Below are 20,998 nucleotides of genomic sequence, written 5' to 3'. Positions count from 1 at the left end.
AATCCAGCTCGAAGGGTAATCAGGGGCTCACTCTCTGTATGCCTGGTGGGGCCTGGAAAGCTGGTAGGGCTGCAGGGCAGGATGCAGGAAAGGCATCGGCAAGAGCTGCTCTTGAAGCCGAGCAGGGAAGAGAAGGATGCAGGGCTGGAGGGAAAGACCTCAGTGTGAGGGAAGAATTGGAGTAGCCATGCTGTGGTGCTGCACAGAGGAGAGCCCAAAACAGGTACTGAGGCTGGTTCCATGCTTTTAATGGTGGACATTTAAATATTAGCACAGAGGGCTATTTTCCTGATTGTGTTTGCCAGCAGTGAAAAGGTCACCCAAACTGTCTAAGCCATGCACAGGGCTCCTCTGTAGGAGGAAAAAAAACTCCTGGCAAATCCTGTCCTGGAGACCTGCACTGTGGGTTGTGACTGCTGCTATGCAGTGGATCAGAGAGCCAGGCTTTCCCAGTCTGTCCTCTTGGATGGTGTGGAGAAAACATCAGAGAAGGGATCGGGTACTGAGCACTCTTATGTGTAAAGTGAAAGGCTGGGTTCAGAAGAAGACTGGAGACAAATTAAAGGGCTCAAAATGGAGCTTAGAAGTGAGGATTGCAGTGCATGGGGTTGGGTGAAGTTTGGGGATACCACAGATTCAGGATTGCAGTTAAGATAAAACCAAATGATGCTTAAGTGTTAAGGCTTCATTTCATGGCAAAACTGTATGTTTGTGGTCCTGGGTGAAACTGGGTCTTACTGGGAGCCCATGAAGTCTTCCAGGGAAGGTGTGCATATTTTCACAAGTGGCTCCTGTGTGCTAGTTCTGTCCTCCAGAGGGAATAGGTGCAAAGTGGGATATAGGGCAAATGCAAAGCCTGAAATGGAGGCCAGTTGTTTGCATTTCAGTTTGGGGAGTTGGGTAATTTAGATCAGCCTCAGCACAAACAAGCATTGCTCTGGGTAGGGTGTTTGGGAGGAAGGTAGTAATCTGCAGAATTGGCTAAAGAAATAAAGAAATGTCTTTGGGGTTTTCTTCTTGCTCAAGTCCCACTGCCCCAGGAGGTGCTCCAAGTGGACAGGCTCCGTGCTTTGGAACCCAGCCTGGAAGTTCCCCTGGAAGCAGGATCTGGCTGAAGGTTTAGCCTTCTGATAGGAGCAATAACAGAGCAGCTAAGACATATTGCTTTGGCTCCAGAAGTGTGAGTTTGAGCCGTGCTGACTGCAATCCCTGCATAAAATTTTTTACTCCAGCCCCAGCTATGGGTGATTCTGGCTGGGGAGCTGAGAGTCAGACAGGTATGGCTGCAGCTGCAGGAGCCTCTCCATATTCCCAGCTTCAGGGACTGCTCTCTCCTAACTCTGTTACCTTGAGTTGCCCTACCTGAGCTGTGTCAGCCTGGTCTGGCCCGTGGCTCGGATGTGAGCTGAGTCTCGTTTGTAGTGTTCGGGGCTTGGAGGTGGAAGTTTGTGGGTTTGGGTGAAAGTCTGTGAGTTTGTAATGTGGTTCCTGTGGGTTAAAAAGGGGGATAAGGACATGGAAAGGGAATAGGTCCAGTTCAGGTTGCCCACTGAGTTTTCTTCTTCACTTTCTGGCTCTCGATACGGGAAAATACCAGGGAACTGCTAAGAAAGGAGTTCCCTCCCTGTGTGGTGAGTGGGAGTTTGTTCCCAGGGCAGAGCATGCTGCTGCCAGTGAGCAAGGGGAGCTGAGGGAAGGCGAGAAAGGAAAAGCGGAGACCAGGAGGAGAGGAATTGCAGCAGCCAGACGGACTGTTCCACCCAGAGAGGGGATACCATCCCTGCAAACCTGGATGCTCCCAGGGGTGCTTTCCAGCACATGCACACTGCCACGGTTTTGTGCTGCTGCACTGCACTGCTTTCCCAAGGCTCTGCAGGTGTGCAGGAGCACACTGGTGTCTCTCAGAGGTGAAGGCTGCCATGCACACACAAGGCAGCCCACAGGGGACCCACTGCTCCCTGTGACACCTCACAGATGTGCCGGTGTTGTCAGCAAGGAACAGCCTCACACACAGCCGCTGGTCACCCTGCAGTGCAGCACTTGATGCACACTTCCCAGACATCCATACCTGGCATCCACTGCCCACAGCAGGCACATGCACAGCACCAACACACAGGTGCTCACCAGAGGCCACGCATTCCTGCACACCCACCTGCACACGTGGCACCACACTGTCCATGCTTCCCCCTTTCAGCATTATCCCATGCGAATGGGCTCGCTCAGGGTAACACTGACAGACATGTGTTTGTATCTTCCACGTCCTCCTGCATGCCACCACAAAACTGAGATGTGGCATCTCTTTGACATGAACACCGATATGCATGTGCAAATACGCATTTACATCCCACTCAGCTCCTGTTTGCTGTGCTTTCTCAATCCCTTTTCCTCTGCTTAGCCAGTCATGGTACTTCTTCCATGCCTCTGAAGCACAGGAGCAGATGGTTTTTAGGTCAGTTTAGGATGATGGTTCCCTTTTCCACTAGTGGCTCTCTTCAGCTACTTACGCCAGTGCTAAGCGTCTCAGAGATGAAGATCCTCCTTGCTCATCCACACAACACCTCTGTGTCACTCTCAGCACCTATTAGAAATTCTGAGTCCAAATGCCTCTTTAAATTGCCCTCATGACCGTGCTTTAACCCAAGTAGCACTTCAGGTCACAGTGGCTTTTCTAGGTTTAGCAGCATCTGCTAGCTTTGACCAAATGAGGCAACTCCATCTCCACTCTGCTTTGTACATGTGCCTTGCTGAGACCCAAAAGACTCTCTCATTCGTCCCCTTTCAGCCTAAATTATTCATCTGCTGTAATGCACAATGGATGTTTGTGGGAAGAGGTACGCAGGTACAACTGAGCACAGTGCCGAGGCACTGACGTTCCTAGCAAGCTGAAATCGCCTGGCTGCACAGGCCAAGCTTAGCTGAGAGAGAATTTCTGCTCCTTCATAGCACTTCAGAAAAGCAAATGGTGGTGGCACTGGTGAAGGCAGAGGGGAAGAGGGGCTGTTTGGGGCTGAGGTGGCAGTGGGGGCTTCCCCACATGCTTCTTCTGGCTCCTCTGGTGCTGCCACACGAACATGGATGTGGTGCGAGCATGGGGAGGTGGGAGCGCGCTGAAGCAGGCGGCTTTAGGGAGTGGAGAGTTGGCATGCCTGAGTAATGGTGTGGAAAGAGTACATGCACTGGGAAGGGGCTGAGGCTGCTGGGGCAGGTAACGTGTGTGAGGGCAGGGAGCTCCTAAAGAGGCCATTGCAGGGTACGCTCTGCTGACCTACACTGAGGTGTATCTATACGTGCTGAAAGCCCGTGCTGTCCAATAGCGGGACAAGAGCTAATGGGATTCCTTTTGCATTTCCTCCCTGTGGCTGGGGCCAGACCCGACTCCAACCCCTGCATTGCCTGTGTCTAAGCCACGCCTATGCCAGCCGTTCTTCTGCCTGCGAGCTCTTCCTTTTTTATCTGTGCCACCACTGCTCCAGTGATGCCAGTGCAGCCACGGACCCCTGCACCACATAACCTACAGTTGCACCCCCACCCAGCTGCTCTTCTCCGCTGCAAAGCCCATGCTTTGCCTTTCCTCTCCCATCTCCCGGGGGCACACAGGTATGCTTGCTTGCCCTGATGCCGAACCCTGATTGCTGTCCGTCATCGCTGGCAGCATCACGCTGTGACACTGCTGAGCTTGTTAAAGAAGCGTGGCTGAGCGCTCGCTGTGCTGTCCCTGGTGCTGGGCCGATCTCCCTTCATTCCCTTGCCCCTTCTTACCCATCTCGTGTATCTCCTTGTCTTTCCTGGGGACCGGGGGAAGCCGGCGCCTTCCTGGCCAAATCTCCGCTTCCCATAAGGGTTTATGTACTTCTTCGCCACGCTTAGGTTTTGCAGTCACGTCCCCTGATGCCACTATCAGCCAATTTCAGAGCACTCGGGGCTGGTGGGACTGCACACTCTTCTTTGCATGCAAATTATGCACATCTAACACCAGAACGGAGGGAAAGAGAAGGGATGAGTGTGGATGAGCTGTTATAGGCTTTCTGCTACAGAGACTTTGCCCCCCAGAGTGGCAACATGGACGGACACATGGGAGATTGCAGAATGGGCAGAATTAGAGAAAGTGCAAAAAAAGAACAAGGGAAAGTCTTGGAGACAGAGAGAGCTAAAGCAGATTTGGTGTGGCAGTGGAGAGTGTGTGTGTGCATATGCACCTGTGCACTTGCACAGAATAATACAGCTGTCTCCAAAGTGAGTTCCAGCTTCATAACTTTCAAGAATGTCATTTTTTCTTTTTTTTTCTTTCTTTCGGGCAAGTGATGCTGGCTGTCTGTGTTTCATGTCTGGTTTGTGTTTGTCTGCCTGTGTTGGATGTTGATGAGTATTTGTGTTTTCCATGTGACAGAATATGTCTGGTGGTTGCTGGGGCTAACGTTTAGCATCCAGAAGGATGCTCTGCCACTGTGTGGGCTGAGTTTAGGTAGGTAACAGTATCTGATACGATCAGTTTGTATGCTGCAGGCAATTCATAAGCAGAGTATATTTGTGTGTGATGTACAGCCACTGGTGCTTGCTTGACTTATGTTCCTGAGTTCATGGGGATGTTTTATGTGCCCTCATTTTCTTACAGATACGTAATTTGCTGGTGTGGCATTTGCACTGATATGGATGTGTTCATGGCACTTTTTCTGGTCTCTGCTGTGGGAGTGGGCTCATTAAACACTGTTTGTGCAGTGACAGTTTTGTATCAGGGGTCAGGAGCTGGTGTGTGGTAGACATGTTTGGATATTCCATGTGCATTTGTGCAGGGATCACTATTCGCTGTGCTGTATGAAAATGTTTTTGCTGTGTACTCATAGGAGTGGTGGAATAGGCTGGGTGGAGCTGATGTGGTGTTGTGTGATGGTTGTCTGAATTATCACGTGTGCATCTTAATACAGGTGTGCAACCTTGTAGGTAGGTGCAGGGTGTATGTGAAGAAGAGAAGCACCTCATCCTTTAGAGGAGCTCTGAGTTCTTAGGGGGTTGTATGCAAGGCGGTGCACGGTGGTGTGGAAAGACCCGGGAGTAAATGTGTGTGTGTGTTTGTGTCCAGCATGTGTGTCCCGAGTGTCCTTGCAGGGGGCATGCCTGGGTGACTGTGTGGGCAGGGAGGTGGCGTGCGTGCGTGCGTGCGGCCGTGAGTGTAGGCACACTTCACCTTCTCCCGGTGCAGCTCCGTCAGCACCTTGCCCTGTGCTGGGTCAGGTGCTCTCTCCTTTTGTGTGCAGTGGGACAGCCAGGCTCTTAGCATACAGGCCAACCTCTTTCCATCCTTTCAGTCTCTTTCCATCTGGCTGTCTGTCTGCTCTGCTGCCCGTGTCCAGTTGTCTGTTCCCATAATCACCGATATGCCTTGACTAGCTCACACCCTCCACTGCCTGTGGACTCAGCAGCTGTGCATCTCTCCGTCCCTCCCACACACACACACATTCACACGCACACACACACACACCCTGGATCTTCATCTGTGGCATATTCAGTTGCCATTGGAAACCTAAGAAAGAAGTGAATCTACCCTCCAAGTCTTAAGCTGGTGGTTTTTTTCCTTTTTTTTTCCCTCCCCTTTCCTCCTCTCCTCACAGAAGGCGAAGTCGTTCGCAATGAATCCATGGCAGCTTCGATCGAGCGGTGAGCTGGAGCACCTACTCACAGGCCACTCCTTCATGTGACTGAACAGAGACCTTTCCCAGCACTTGCCAAGGAGAGCAGAGCCCTGGATTTACCTCCTGCGCACCCGGGCACCCCCAGCGCAGGCACTGTGAGGTAAGCCAACCTCGGCACCTCTGTCTGTGCCTCTCTTCATCCCGCCCTCCCTCCCTCGCTCTCGTTGCTTGTTCCCCAGAGGTGTGAGGGAGGAGAAGGGCAGGGGTTTCTGCTATGCTGTGAATAAAATCTAGGCTTTCATCAGCGCCCTCCCCACAACGAAGGGCTGCTCCGTCCCCTCTGAGCCCCTTCCCTTGCGGCTCTGCATGCGTGTGCAGGGAGGGGCTGTTTGTAGAGCAGCCGGGGGAAGCGCTGCGGGCCCCCTGCACGCAGTCCCGAGTGCATTCCGCCCCTTTCCCATCCCTCCCTGGGCACACACCTGTCTGCTCTTCTCCATTCGTCATTTCCCTCCACCTCCCCTATTTCTCGGCAGAAGGGGCAGCCAGGCTGACTCTGCTGCAGCCTGGCCAGCAGCAAAGCTGGGCTCCGCAGCCCTGGTCCGGGTCACCTCAGGGATGCAGCTTGCAGCAGAGCAGGAGTGGGCATCATGCTACCGGGAGTGGGGCACAGAGGGGAGGATTCCCCCTCCCTCCTCATCTCATGGATATTTTGGGGATTCCAATTCCCCACGGAAGATGCTGGCCTCCATTTCCTAGCCAGGTACCTCCTCTGAATACCCAGCCCAGCCTGCCACAGCTTTTGGGGTGATGGGTATGCTCTTTGTCACTGCTTATCTGCTGTCCCCTGGTACTCCTTCTCAGCTGGAAGGGATGTTTTCCTACTGGAGACAGTGTGTTTCATAAGCTGGGAACGCCGTGTGCCCTGCACAGGCAGTGAAGGGGCCCTGTGCCGAGCCTGACCCATTTTGGGGCGCAAAGCTCTTGGGAGCACCTGAAAGGGCCTCCTGCCACCTGGGGCTGCCCTCAGTGCCCCTTTCCTCAGCTCCTCTGCAGGGAAGGCAGGAAGATCAGCTGCACTATTTCCACGCCATGTCTCCGTGCTGCTGGGGCTGCTGTGGTGTGGGGATGGGAGGGGAGTGGGAGCAGCTGTTTCTCCCAGTGCCTGGGCAGGCCCAGACGTGCTGCCAGTCCTCGAGGAGCACGAACGTGCCTGGAGATGCCTTTCCCCAAAATAGACCCTAAAGAAATGAGCTGCTGGCAAAGCAGTGGGTAACCTTAGAGGAGTGGATTTTAAAGGGGAGGTTTGGGAGTTTTTGCAACCTCCCAGGCTGTGGTTTCAGGCTCTCCACAGACTCTGGCAGAGACCAGGGTTTTCTGAGTCAGATTTTGGGGGCTTTTGTGTTTCTCTGAGGGGAAGGGACTGTCAGGATCTGTGCTACTGTGCAGTCCCAACAGTGGTGCTGGTGTGGTGTCCCCTGAAGGAGGTGATGGGTCACTCCCCTCCTGCCCAGGGTGATGCTGACAAGGAGGGCACATCTTCCACTGCATCTTCCAGTGCATCTCTCTGCTGCCACTGCAGAACCTTGCCATCAGCTTTCCCCATCTGCAGCTCCTCAATGCCCCCTGACCCACTGCTCCAATACCTACCCTTCTACATGAACTGCTACCCTCAACTTCTCTGTGGTTCCTCTTGCTGTTTTCTTCCTTCTTTGGCGTACCCCAAGCCCTTCTTTTCCCTCTTTCAGTACCCGTTCCTCACTTCTCCTCCTTTGTGACCCCCATGCTGAGCAGGAGCAGCTCTGGTCAGCCTTGGGAAGGGCTGGCACTGCCCAGTGGGGTTGTTTCTGGATGCTGCTGCCAGCTGATGACCCTGTGAAGTGCTCTTTCCCCCTGAGGGTCACTCTCTCCGGTGCGCGTGCATTGTGGGTGACGAGTGACTGTGGTGTTGTTGATGTGTCGCTCTTCCTCTTGGCCGGAGCCTGGCAGGGAGTGTGCCCATGCAGTCGCACGCGGTGTCATTGTTGGAGAGTTTGCAGAAAGCAAGCTCTTCCCATATGGAGCCTCCAAAGTAATTTGGCATTGGTTAAATTCCTCAGTCCTCTCAGGACGTGGCTTTGGCACTGACTCGGAGTGGACAAGACAATAAATCCAGCTCTAGGGAGCTTGGTACTGGGTCAAAACTGCTGCAGCTACGTGGTAGAAAATGCTGATCCAGTATGAATTCACTCTGTTTGAGATTTGTTTAGAAAACAATGTTGGCTTAACTCTGTACTGGCAAGACTTATGTTGTGTTGGGTATTATCTGTCTGCACAACCCCGTCTTGGTGCTGGCTCGAGTGTTGTTTCTGTGCCACATCTGGCACATGCTCTGGATCGTGCGTGCTCCGGCTAATCTGACAGATGTAATTACACAGTGCAGCCAGCCTGGTTCAGTCCCTCCTGTCGGGCAAGACAATCTGAAAGAGGGTTAAATTACAGTCTGGGAGCAAGCCTTGTCCCACACCAGGCAGATGCTGGAGAGGATGGCATTGGCTGGGAGGAGGGCAGGCATCGCGCCGGAGAGGAAGGGGAGGGAAGCATTATCTCAGCAGGGGGATGTTGTTCTCCAGCCCTGACCACTGCACAGGTCAGTGCACAAGGTCCAGGAGAGGCATTATCATTCCTCATGGGATCATGTTGTCAGAAAAGCGGGCTGAACCATGGATGGAGGCCGAGCCAGCTCCACTGGAGGCAGGTGCTCGTTTGGGACAGAGTATGAGTGCAAACCCTCACTGTTATGCTGCGGGGACATTTTCCAGGTCTGTCACTCAGGTGCTTGTCCTGCTGAAGGAGGTAATTTTGTTTGTGCTGAAGGGCCAAAGGGCAGGAAGTGAGGTGAGTGGTATTTTGCCTCATGCTTTTGTGTGGATATGTGCAAGTCTCTGGTGATTAGGAGGAGAATTTGTTGACCAGGTTTAGCAGTCTGAAGTCAGTTTTACTTTAAATCCCAGCAAAATGAGCTTTTAGAGGTTAAAGTCAAGAGGTGACACTGTCTACCAAACCTTGTTGCTAAGGGTCCTAATCCTAGCAAACTTTCTCACTGGTCACCATGCTGTGCCTCAGTTTCCCCTACCTTTACGTGGAACAGGCAGTTGCCACACACACTGTGGAAGAGGAGGAGGGGGTTGGGGAGTAGGAATGTGAAGGAACAACACTTCAGGCTGCACAGAGAGATGCTGTGGGGAAAGGGAAGTTCAGCCTGTGGACTCTGCTGACATGGCTGAGTGCTGTCATTCGCAGGGGGCTGGATGCCGGAGGAGAATCCGTAATTACCAGGGGGCTGCGTGCCAGGGCGGAGGCAGCTATTCACTCAAGCCTCTGTTTGTTTGGGAGGAGAAAGGGAGTTTGTGGCTTGTCACTTGGGAAACAGAGTAGAGATTCAGTGGAGAAGGACAGGCTTCTCGGCTGGGCCTCCCCCAGCAGCCGTGCCACGTGCCTGTGTGTGTCAGGGGACTAAGGGGACCCTGGTACAGGCCATGACCGGCAGCTGGCCATCCCCAGCCCCTGTCCTTTCACCTCCCCCTTGCACCCTCTGCACAGCCACCGCCGAGCGGCCGAGGACAGCCCTGAGATACACACACATGACAGATCAGTGCATGTGAGGAGAGGGAGACAAGTTAAAAGCCTCACTAGAAGAGCAGCTGGATGGGATTCATGCTACCTCCCTGCCTGGTTTATGCCCTGTGCAGTAGAACAGCATCTGTGCAAGTGTCCATGTTGCTTCATCCCAGCCCAAACAGACACCTTCAGCAGGGCTGTGTCTGGTGCGTGGGGAGTCGTGTTGGGCTGAGTCAGGGCATGAAGAAGACCTTTTTCTTCCCCAAGTTCCTTCTCTGTCTCATCCCAGTGTGAGCCCTCTCTTCCTTTGTGGAGGTGGAGACCTGCAGGCAGTGGAGGGAGCTGCTGCAGAGGGAAGGGGGATTGCGAGACACACAGGGGTATGGAGGGGATGCAGACACTGAGATGAGAAAGAGGGAGGACCTGAGAGCAAAAGGACAGAAGCAGCAAAGGAAGAAAGGGGTGGAGAGGGAGGCAGAAAAAGAGGAGCATGTTCCTGCAGTGACAATATGCTATGGAAGTATCTTACATTGATATCACAGACTAGGGTCTGACCTGACCATGTTTGTACTGGGCAGGGATGTGGTCTCAAAAGCTCTGTGGCAGGAGGACCATCTCTGCACAATAAACTGCTCATCTTCTATCCACCTCCTTAATTAAGGGAATAGCCAGCCTGATATCATCCTGCTTTGAGATGCCTTCTGCTGTGCATGGTTTGTCTGCTCCCGATATGGAGGAAGGAACACGTCTGAGAAACCCCTCCTTGTGTTCTCTGTCCTCCTGGCCCTTGCCCCACGTAGCCAGAGGAAGTGAAGGTGCTGCCCAGCGCTGCTGAGAATTGCCTTGCTCTGTACTGGAGGGATGTTGGTGAGGTCTTAGAGGGAGCCACAGACTTGCCTTTAGATGGTTCCCCAGAAAAAATTATGGCCACATTACCCCACATAGGCAGTGTCTGCAGGAAATGAATTCAACAAGCTACATGAGGCAGAATTTTTTCTGCCCCATCAACATGTCCCATAAGAACTGAACAGCAGCAATTAGATTAGAGGGATTTATGGAAATTTCTCTTCCTCTTTTATGAAATATACTTGAGTACGTGTCCGTCGAGTAAGGTAGCCATGCCAGGTCCGTCACAGGGTAGGTAGATTTCATACAGATGTTCTCAGTGACACTTTTGATGGGGGTGTGATGGTTTCCAGAAGCTGGAATGCCAGGGCTGGCTTGCAGGCAGGTTGACAGGTGAGCGTGTATCCACAGCTGGTCGTGTGTTCATTGTGACAGAAACCTGTGGGTGCTTCTTTTCCACCTCAAGCTTCCCCCCGACTCCCTGTTGCAGGACTGGTGGAAGGTGTGGCTTAAAGTGAGTGGCACATCAGGGCCACCGGGCTGTGCCCCATCTTAACTGCCATGCCTTTTAAAGCCAGCCAGCATGGTGAAATCTATCGAGATTTGTCTGGCACAAAGGGAGAAACACTCATAGAATGGGGCTACTTATTTGAGTTCTCCAGCATTGCCCATTACATTTCATGTTTTGTGGCTGATGCAGTTGAAAGACAATCACTGGAGCTAACAGCCCAGCATTGTTCTGCTCACCTTCTGATTTACTTCCTTTCATCCTCACTGGGTTTCATCTCCTCCCAGGTTCATGCATCCCCCAGCACTGAGGTCACTTTCTTTTCATCACACCTTAGGCTGTATATAATCAAGCTAGCACTGTTCCTGCCCTGAATCTTCTGGGGTCAAGATGGAAATCACTATTCAGCAAGAGACCCAAACAAATGAGCAAAACTAGCCTGGTTGGTCAGAACAGGGTGGAAGTTTTCCAAGCAAACTCACATTGATCAATTCCAGTCACCTCCTGTGCTTAAAGTGACTCAGTATCTCCATTTTTAGGATGTTGCTGGGGAGCTGAATTCTCTTATGATTTCTCTTGTATCAGCTGTCCCTACCAACGGTATTTGTGAGATTCTTTTCCTATATCTACTTAGATGAGAATCTGTTGGGAAATATGCTGGTAGAATAATGGGTGCTGGGACAAAGCAACTCATAAAAAACCCACAAACACAGTGAAAAAAACCCCAACAACCACAAAACCTCCGCCCCCCTTTCCCTGAACAATAAGTTATCAAGTCCAGATGGTTAAATCCGAGAGTTTGGAAGGAGCTTAAGTGATTGAGCTGCTAACAAAAATATGCAATCTCTTGTGAAAAAAAAAAAAGCTACTGATTCGGGGAATTGGAGAAGACCAAATGTTGTACCTATATTTAAAAAAAGGCTTCAGTGATGATCCGGGGAATTAAAGATCAGTAGGCTTTGCATCTGTATCTGGTAAACTGGTGGGAATGATAATTAAAAAGCAGTGCTTGAAGACATCTGGAAGATTGTAGTCTGACAGGGCCTATCTAGCGTGGGTTCTGCAGGGGAAAACTGCATCGTGCTAATTTCCTACAACTTTTTGAATGTGTCAATAACGCAGTGGATAAAGGAGAACCAATTGATATAATGTATTTAGACTTCCAAAAGGCTTTTCAAAGATCCTGCACTTGAGCTGCTAAAGAAGCTAAGTAGTCAGTGAGAAACAAAATATTGACATAGATCAAAAACTGAGGAGACTGAAAGAATGAAGGGATTAAACAGTCAAGTTTCACCATGGCAAAAGGTTAATGCGGCCTCCAGGTTCTCTTCTAAATCCCTTGTGATTTACCTTATTGTTTAATGAATTGGAAAGGTGGGAGGAGAGATACGCTGTATGGAAATCAGCAGATGAGACAAAGTTATTATGTGGACAGAAAGGGCTGTGGGAAATGCCTGGGAAAGAGAATTAAGTTAAATGAACGCACCATGCTCTGGTGAGTGAAACTGAATGTTGGTATGTTCGAAGTAATGTGTGTTGCAGGGCAGACTTGGAACTCTTTAGATACCCAAAAGATCCTGAATCAAGAGTATCAGCCAAATGAAAGGGAGGGTGAATGTCTTTGCAGAGCTCTGCCCCATGCTGTGATGCCCTTGAGCAGGCAAATCAGCTGTTTGGATGCAGAGGCAGTGGGTGGAGAGGGCTCTGGAAGAGCTCTTGGTACACCTGCAGTGCTGCTTCATTTGGAATTGCGTGCCAGACCCGGGTCAGCCTGTTTCTGAAGGGATGCTGGAGAACTGAAGGGCCTCTCAGGTGAAACAGAAAGCCTGTGAATGCCCCCAAGTGAAGACATGGAGGAGACAGAGGTTGTTGGTGTCAGACAGCAGACTGGAGTGGATGGTGGGAGGAAATAAAATTATGAGACATAGGAGGATATCTGTCCTTCCTTTCCTCATCACCTAGGAGTGAGAGTGAAATGAAAATGTATGGGATTCATGTTCACAGCATTGAACTGTGGTGGTCTAGGACATGAGAATTTGTCAGGTCCAAGAGTTTAGAAATGTTCATAGTGGGCTCGTGTTTTGTGGAGAACAAGAGTACCTCAATGAGCTTTAACTAAGGATGAGCCCAGTTTTGGAGCCTGAACTTGCAGGTTCGGTCTTCAGAGCCTATATAACCTGCAACTCATAGCAGCAAATAAGAAAATTGAGATAGGAGCGCATTGTCCCTCATTTGTCTGCTTTGATGTTTTTCCACCTTTTCTCCCCAAAATTCCAATGATGTTTTTCCTGAGAGCCAGTGTGGACATCTCTCTGACCTGGAGTGGTTGTTCCCTAGTGTACATCTTCCCTGCTGGGACATGAACAGTGAAATTCTGTTTATGTCTGATCACATTGAAGTCCACAGTATGAAGGAGGAATTTCAGCCTCTGAGCTGGTTCTGGGGAAAACGAAATCCCAGCCCTGCCACAGAAAAGGTGCAAGCCCACCTAAACTATTGCCTCAGATCAGAAACCTAACCTGCAGAGTTCCCAGACCTGCCTGGGAGATTGCCCATGCTTCCATCTTCCACCTGAGCTATGGATATGGGAATCAGTGCCAGGATAACAGGGTATCTAGCAAACCTTCCAATTTCTAGGCCAAGCTGGAGCCCAGAATTAAAAATCTCCTGGGGATGAAGAGAAAAGAGAAATCCCTGAACCTATGGAAACTCTGAAACCTTATTTGATTACTTTCTTCTCTCTTCAGTGTAAGGATCTGAGTCTACAAACATATCCTCCCTGTCCAATAGCATTCCCTACCCAAGGAGCACGGTCCCGGTTCTCAGGTTTTTTTTTTTTTCTGAGTCCATGGCATAGGGTGCTGAAATCTTCAACAGCTTGGCTAACTGAGCCTGTTTGATTTCTAGCTATTTGAGTGTAGCCACAAATGTGTGTGTAGCTACACACAAATCCCAGACTCCTTGTCAGTATGTCTCCTTCCTGGACAGCCCATGAGGTGGGAGCAGAGTGACTGCTTGCACCGGGAAATATTTTTAAGCTAGATAAAGAAACACTGGGGATCATGTTTGCATGCTGCTCTTTGCTGGATCTCTGAGCTCTCTTGTATTCTTAGAGCTGTGATTTGTTTTGGTGGGTAGCTTGGAGCTGCATCCACTGCAGCTGATGTGGATAGAGTGGGAGCAGCCAGGCTTGTGTCCCAGTGCCAAGAGACCTGGGGTCAGTATCACACCTTTCCACGTGGTTAAAAGTTCCTGTGAGGCCAGAGGGAACTTTGGCAGTGTGTCAAAGCTGACATCAGCACAGCCCCTGCAAACCTCTGGGGTGGAAGCAACATCTTCAACACCTCTCCTGGAATCCAGGAGCTGGGGACTGTGGGGGCTGAGAGACACTGACGTCACCCACGCTGCGCGCCAGCAACCCCAAGGCTTGGGAGATGGCTTGATCATCACTACTCTATTATGGCACCTAAAAAGACCTCTGGGATCAAAAGATGATTACATCTCTGTGCTCTATTACAGCAGCCAATGAACCTCCAGGGCCAAAGGATAAATGCACCATCTCTGGAGTATTATAGCATTTAGAAACCTCACTCACTGACTCACAGTTGTCTGACCCCTCCACCACAACCACTTTCAATTTGTCTCGGCACCCAGCCACCTTCTCTGCCGAGGTAGCTGGATAATCCCTGTGCTTTTACAGCGCCTGCCTGTGTGCAGCACTGAGGTGAGAGCACACTCTTCTCACTTATTATGGCACTGGGGAGCACCGGTGGTGGGATGCATTTGCCAGACCTTTGCTCTGTGAATGCAGCAAGGAAGCACTGCACGAAACCATTTCCCTTTAACACAGCACCTGTAAACCTCTGGTCCTGCTGTGCTGCGGCAAGTGATCTGTTCTTGCCTGGTACAGGGAGGGGGCCCTTCTCAGACTGTTAAAGGTGTTTCAGAAGACAGCTCAGCCCCTGGCAAGGGCCGTGTTGTACCAGCAACTCGAGCTTGCTAATGGCAAGAGGGATACTTTGAATGTCTGGTCAGTGATCCTGGCATTTGGAAAGCATGAATTAATTTCTCAGACACCCTAGAGAGGTGGAGTTCTGTCATGTTATGAACCTGACTTGTAGATTCTGGGGAAAATCCTGAAAGCTTTTGGTAATAGAGGTTTTAGTGAGTTTAATGCCGATGGAATTAAAAGTCTCTAGGCACTCGTTGTGAATGGATTTACATCGGGGAGATTAGAAAAGGGAAAACATTATTGGTGTCCAGGAAACTCAGGAGAGCAGCTGTCAGCTGGTTTAGATGGAAAGCTCCCCCGTGGGCAGGCGCCCTGGCAGCCAGACAACGCACACGGACACCCTGTGGGGCCGGCTCGCACGCTCACGGCCTGGGGACACGTCCCGGGGCCCACTGTGGGCACGTCATGTGTGAACATTCACAGTAGATGTTTGCACTCACCGGTTTCACAGACACATAAACATGATTTAATGCAGGAGTAGTCTCTTCACTTTGGCTGGCATCTCTTACACAAAGACCCATGTGCCTTTACTCAAGTGCTGCTGGCTTTCCCCAGCCATGCTCATTACTGTTCACTCCTGCTGAGGAGCATGGAGAAGAAATACCTGCCCTCCTCCCTGCCTACAGACACACCACGCCGTGCAAAGCAGTCTCTCCCTTCATGGATAGGCCTTTTACAGCCCCCTTTCTTCCCAACAGCAAAGCACCTGGTGTGTAGCTGTGAAGTGTAACAACGAAGCACAGTTAAAGTGAACACTGGGCAGGATCCTTGTGGAATAATTTCGTGAGGTTTAATAATTTTGTAGTAAATTTTGGCCAACTCACAAAATCCACCACTTTCAACTTGTCTGGGAGGCTTGGGGAGGCACCTCTATATTGGCCAACTTCTGCTCGTTTTTCCTAGGCCTCAGTGTTTGCCACTGCTGGAGAAATCCTGGAGGCAGATGGTCCTTGCCTGTGCCCTTAGATAAGTAAGGCATGATCCTGGAGGGTTTGGCCTTTCTTGGACTTCCCTGTGGAGGCTGGGTTGCTGAGGCCATGCTCTTTGCTCAGGGATCAGAGAGGAAACAGAAGAAAAGACACCAAGAGACCTATGGGGAGAATGAGAAAGGTTACAGCCTTAAGTACATGAGCTGGTTATGCTCCTCTCGGGAAGTCTCCAAGAGTTATTTCTCTCCAAAGTCCTCATCACTTGTTGGTGCACCTTTTTGAGAGCAAAGATCAGGGTTCATCCACCCTGGCCTTCTTTTTAAGTGGTACATCATCAAGCTGAGGACTCAATTCAAATCCTGTTTCAAAGATCTCTATTTCCTCTTCCACACAGGAGAACTCGCTGGGTGATCAGGCTTTGTTAAAGCAGAGAGCTCCCTGCCCCAGGGAAGATGGGCAGGCAGGAGAGCTGGTGCCTTGCCAGACCTGACTTTATCAACTGAGTGCCCACAATCAAGCCAAGGGCAGAGTTACACTTCCTTTGTAGGATGAAGATAATGCCCTGTCCACACACAGAGCAGGGTGCTGGGATTCATGGCATCCCTTTTCTTCCAGCACAGCATGGATCACTGCCTGTTGACTTTGGGGCACTGGGTGGGAGGGAAAGGCTGCAGGAGTGGTTGTCAGTGTCCTCAAAACAAGGTGTCAGATGTTGAGTACCAGGGGCAGAGAAGACATGATGTCTTTGGTGCCCCTCCCAGTGAGTGGGTAGGTGGCCCCAGGGTGTCCACACAGAGGGAGGAGGCAATGGGAGAGAGGAAACAGCTATGAAAGAGGGTGAGCACTCTTAGTGCCTCCCCAGGTGGCCCTTCTTGTGCTGGCAAGAGCTGGTGGAAGTCAGGGAAGGAAGGCAGGGAGGGGTGATGCTCTGCTGGCAGGCTGGCACCCCTCAAAGTGGTGGGGAGCCAGCAAGCATTGTGGTAGTCAGCCCTTGTCCCTGGGCTCCCATTCATCAGCTGGGAGATGCAGCTTGGAGAGAAGGGGGGTTTTAAGTAAAGGATGGAAGCAAAGCTAATAATACGGTAACTGTGGCTATGGCAATGCATGGTGAGCACTCAGCAGTGATGTTTATGCAGGAACTGGAGCTGCCCCTGGAGCTGTGGGCCTAACCTGTGGTGGGAAGAGGAGAAATCTGTTGCTGTGATTGCTGATCCCGGGAGGGTGCCTGACCTGGCACTCCTGATATTCCACTTGTCCTGCAAATATGTTGCATCTGAGCTGCTGGGCATGCAGGCACCTGCCTTTGGATGGGTGCAGAGCCAGGCTGGGCTCACTCCTGCTCAGGCTGCACTGGCACTGACAGGACCTGTGGATGTCAGCAAGGAGAGCCACTCCAGAATCCGCTTTGCAACTGGCACTGCAAAAATGTTTTCGTCCTTTCTGCATCCTGGGCGAAAGAGCTTCTGTCCCACCACCACCTTTCCTGAGGCATCTCTGTTTCTGTCAATTTATTCACAAGTACAAAGAGAACACGGGTGCAGGTCTCCCCCCCCGTGCCAGACAGCCGTGGTGGCTGCTGTAATAAGCTCATTCAGGCAGGATGTGTTCACCCCCTCTAAACAGTAGTCATTGTCTATTCCCAGGCAGAACGGTGCTTCTGGAGGACATCTAGCACAACTAACTCATCATGACAACCAGCAGCAACTTCAGGCTGCTTTCACAGAGCTGTTTGTGGAATCACCTCAGCCCTTTAGCACAAGATGTACACTTGCAACAAGCCCTGCCTCTACAGAAGAGAGAGGCTTCTGTTTCCTGTGAGTCGTGTGTCCCTGGCAAATGCTAGTCCAGGACTAACGTGTTCATTGCTGACAGGTCAGCATGAGATGGGAGAAAGGGGATCTTCATCTCAGTGGGATCGCTGAGAGCAAAAGGGCTTTGCAGCAGTAACGATGTGATGAAGCTGTCAGCTGCAAAAGACTGTCTGTGGTCTTAAGGCCCTAGACGGGGGCAGGCTTGTAAACACATGATGGGGCACACTCACAGCTTTCCTGGAGATGGGAAAAGTTATTTGAGGGCAGCCCCTAGGATTTTCAGGATCTGTCAGTTGCTTTCTGGTGATGAGAGCACCTGGCATGTTCCTGTTGGGACTGAGATTCCCAAGTCCTTAATTTGCATGATTAGCAGTGTTTGTGCTCACTATTTTTTCAGGGACTGTCCCATGTGTGAAACTGTAGCCTCGCCACAGATCACTGGGCTGAAGAGAGTGTAGTGGAGGCTGAGTGCACCTGTGATTTATGGGAAGATTACAACCTTGCCTGCAAATCCACGTGGATGTCAGCATGGTTTATATTATCTGCACCACGGGGGCATGTTACATTCTCACAGCATGCGGAGGGTGAGAAGGGGCAGACTTTTCAGAGGGAGCTGCCTCTGGGCATTGCTTTTTTTTACTTCATCCTCAGAGTTGGTGAGCCTGGTAGTGTTGCAGGGTGACATGTATGAAGAAACCTGACACCAAGCTGGAGGACCCATGAGGCTGTATCATGATACAGCCAACAAAGTGAGCTGGTTGCTGTTGCTTTGATGTGATCATATGACAGTTTGATGCTTTATTCAAAGCACTGGTTACAACTTCCTTACCCTTCATTCCCAAGCACTTCGAGGCCAACTAATTTATTAATAAATTAGAGGGATTAAAATAAACAGTGCTTTGAAAATCATTAGGCATCCCAAATGCCTGGAAACAAACAGCAGTTGAAGTAAAAATACAAAATGCAAATAGGCTAAGAACTGGGCCATAAAATATTGTATCCTAGCCCTGGGGCAGCTCTGGAAAGAAAAACTGTGTTTTTTTCCAAGTCTCTTTGGGTTGGGACAGAGAAAATAGCACTGGGGTTCTGTGAATGAGGAATGGTCCCTGCCCCAATTCCTGCAGTGGCCTGCCCCACCAGCAGCTTTACTGGCTGCAGAACAGAGATGTGGGGAGATGAGGCCACAAGCACCAGCCACGGGGCTGGAGCTAAGGCAAGATCTGAAGGCTACAGACTGGGGACCATCTGGGTGAGCAGCTGTCCTAGGCAGCTCCTTCTGCTACTCTTGGTCCTGACCCTCACCCTCCAGGCACTGCACACCCAATTCTTTCCCCCTCTCAGCTCGCTGCCTTTCTCCAAGTTCAGCTCCTCTTTCCCTCTCTGAAGACCCAGGGACTGACACAGCCAATTCATGCAGCATCCTGTCCATCTTCCCTCAGTGGTACCAAAGCTGGGCCCCTGCACTGGTGGCCACATAAGCAGGAATTCTGCTGCTGCCAGAGCAATGAGAGACCACATTACACAATGACCTTTCCTCATTCTGCATCCTGGCTGGGGTGATTTATTTTTGCCAGCTGCCTTTTTCTCGTCAATCCATGCCAGTTCACAGACACGCTCTAACACCACAGTCTCAGTGAGGAAACACAGTCCCCAAGGACATCACAAAGGCTACAAACAGTGGATGAGGGTATGGGTGATTATCTGATTGCTGTGGTGTTTTGGGTGATGTTTGTATGGGGATTACTTGGAAAAGGAAGTGTTTGAAAAATGCATCAGAGCAACATATATGTCTTTGATGTGTTTAAAAACTGGTGTGGTCCTGCTTAAGAAGTGGAAGTAATGAGGGCAATCAGTCTCGGCTCAGTAGGATGATTTTTAGGCCAGAGAAATGTGAAGGAATCACAACTGACTGATGTTCCTGCCCAGCAGAGAACAAGGAGATCCAGTTTTCCAGGCAGTTGTTGGAGGTCCTGTGTTGGTGAATGAGACATTCACCACCTTCAAGACTGAACATTCTATCCATACTTGGAGAAGACTGTGTATTTGTGAGGAGGAGGAGGGGTTCCACTGTGAGAAGTCTGCCTGATTCAGGAATTGCCTGGACCATCCTGAGTTTCTCTTGCGTGACAGACTTCTCAGGCATCACTGGCCAGGGAGAAAGCAGTCAGACAATGAAAGAAAGCTGGCCTAGGAAAAGGCAGAGCCTGTCTGATAATTGAATCCTTCTCCCTGCCTGGCCAGCATGCTGCGAGTGGAAGGCATCGGGAGGCCAAGTGCCTGCCACTGCCAAGGGACTTTTCCCCTCCACACAGCCACTGGGATTTCTAATCCAGGCTCTATAGGACAATGCTGTCATGTTAGTAATGGTATAACTCTCTTAGCAGTCTACTGGTGTGACAGAGTCACAAAGAGAACAGTGTAGGCTGAATATGCACTCATGCTTGCTAAGCCTGTAATCCCAGCTTTGATTTTCTCTCCCTCTTTTCATGTTTTTCACTTTTTTCTTTTTTTTTTTTAATAATAAGTTCAAACTTAATAAGAGTGATTCACTAGTTGCCTGTTTGTCTTTGCATGGTGTCCAATTTGGATTGCACAGGGCAGAAAGGTGAGGTGAGGGGGGAGAAGGAAGAACTGGGAGATGAAGGGGGAAAGCTGGAGAGTGTTGCTGTTTCCTCTCTCGATGGAAACTAAGGCTGGTGTCTTTCTGAGAACCTGAATGTCTCGGCTGGTTTTTCCCCTATGGTCAGAAGAGGCTGGTGATCACAGCTCTGTTCTCCTGTTTGATTTAGATCTTTTGTGGCTTTCTTTGTAAAGGTTCAGCAGCTGTTAGCAGCTGATGGGAAGTGTTTGGTGGTCTGTGGGATGGGAGGAGGCAGCACACGAGTGCCTTGGACTTGTCTGCCCTGTGCCATGGCTGTTGTGCTTGGATGAGGCAAGAGTCAGTGATGGAGCTAAGCCCTTCCAAGGCTGTGTCTTGCAATTGCATCTGAGACTGTGTCTGTACCTTCTTGAGGTGGATCTCTTTTCTCTGCAGATCCTAGCAGACCCCAGATGTTCCTCTGCCCAGGCAGTTGCAAGACCTGCTGTAGGGCTGATTCTAGCACCATAATGTGTTTCTGCATCCAACCCCCTTTTGATTCTGCCTGCCTAGGAACCTGATCACCTCTTCTCAGAAGCCACTTGGGCTGGGCAGCAACATTCACCATTGGGCAGTAGTAAGGAAAAGCAGGGAATTGGTGGATATGCATGTGAAGGCTGTTGCCCAAGAGCTGCTGCTAAGAACTGCCTTGCACTGTTCTTCTTGCTCTGGGCAGTCACTGGCCTCAGTCACACCTCAGCCAGTTTCACCCCAGGTGTTTCTTCCAGAGTGAGCCTCCTCCCTCCTTGTCTCCAGTGGCAGGCACAGCCCTGCTGAACTGCTCTGGGCTGCAGGTGGCCGTGCTTTTGGCTGGGTGACACTGAACATGGGAGACATGGAGCAGGTCATCCGGAATAAGCAGTTAAATGTGGGCTGGTGCATAGGAGGACAGTGAACAGGAGAGGGCAGAAAGGTTAGAAAAACGAAAGGTTTGGACAACTGTGGAGAAGCGTTAGAGTAGTACTGAAAGCCTTCTGCTTCACCATGGTTAAATAATGTGTTCTCGTGGTTCACCGTGGCAGGACTGGTC

At 50.7% G+C, this 20,998-nt stretch overlaps 1 long non-coding RNA gene across 1 annotated transcript in view; it reads left to right on the top strand.

Annotated features, from left to right (window-relative positions):
• The window catches only part of LOC125325519, a 49,183-nt gene that overhangs the window by 11,190 nt on the left and 16,995 nt on the right, over positions 1-20,998 (top strand). Inside the window, exon 2 of the long non-coding RNA XR_007203355.1 lies at positions 5,607-5,787. This is a non-coding gene — a long non-coding RNA (uncharacterized LOC125325519). The remainder of the gene's footprint in view (positions 1-5,606; positions 5,788-20,998) is intronic.

The sequence above is a fragment of the Corvus hawaiiensis genome, chromosome 4, assembly GCF_020740725.1.
Source record: "Corvus hawaiiensis isolate bCorHaw1 chromosome 4, bCorHaw1.pri.cur, whole genome shotgun sequence".
Classification (NCBI taxonomy): Eukaryota; Metazoa; Chordata; class Aves; order Passeriformes; family Corvidae; genus Corvus; species Corvus hawaiiensis.
Note: the sequence above shows the minus strand (reverse complement) of the source record. Positions and strands in the feature narration are given on the sequence as shown.